General features: G+C 35.6%; 1 pseudogene; it reads left to right on the top strand.

Annotated features, from left to right (window-relative positions):
* The first annotated feature begins 245 nt into the window (after positions 1–245).
* LOC130022995 (uncharacterized) lies at positions 246–342 on the top strand (annotated as a pseudogene).
* The last annotated feature ends 522 nt before the right edge of the window (positions 343–864 follow it).

The following is an 864-nucleotide window of genomic DNA, read 5'->3' as shown; positions in this document are numbered from 1 at the left end:
TTTCAGGGAAGTGCATTAAACAGGACTCATATAACATCTTCAAAAGAATTATTTTGTAAAACTGATGCGTTGATTATGGTAAAAGATAATATGGTAAAAACCATATTTTTCTTTCTGGGACATTAAAGTTCTAAATCTATCAAGCTGCTTTGAAATACTTTCCTTGACTAGGTACCACTCTCTGCCATAGGTTATGTAAGGACAACATTCAAAGTAATCAGAAGAGAAAAATTAACTCCTACGAGGTTTGGTTACACATATACTAAAATTGAAATGATACAGAGATTATCATGGTCCTTGCACAGAGACGACATGCAAACTTGTAAAGAGTTCCATATTTTTGTTGCAAGAAGAACTAACAGGGCTACTTTAAGCTAAGGCAATCCCCACAAGTACAAAAATTCTACATAAAGATAGCACAAATCCCCATAACAACAATCTCTCTCAATGTCAATGGACTAAATGTGCTAATTCAGAGGCACAGAATAGGAAGATGAATTAGAAAACTGAACCCAACATTCTGATGCCTGCAAGAAACACATCTGAGCAATCAAAGCAACCATGGGCTAAAAGTAAAAGGCTGGAAAACAAGTCTTCAAGAAAAGAACACCTCCACAAAGCTGGAGTAGCCATACTAGTATCAGACCACATGGACTTCAGGCTAAAGGTTATAAGAGACAGTGAATGTCATTTCTTCATGATCATGGGATCTGTACATCAGAAAGAACTCACCCTCCTCAATGTAGATGCTCAATGACAGACTAGCAAAATACTTAAAATCAACTTCTAATAGACTTAAAAAAAACATTGATAGCAAAACAGTACTAGGTGGAGATTTCAACACTACTTTGTCACTTCTCAATA

This window comes from Sorex fumeus, unplaced genomic scaffold, assembly GCF_029834395.1.
Source record: "Sorex fumeus unplaced genomic scaffold, SorFum_2.1 ptg000021l, whole genome shotgun sequence".
In the NCBI taxonomy this organism is placed as follows: Eukaryota; Metazoa; Chordata; class Mammalia; order Eulipotyphla; family Soricidae; genus Sorex; species Sorex fumeus.
This window is presented reverse-complemented; position numbering and strand designations above follow the sequence as displayed.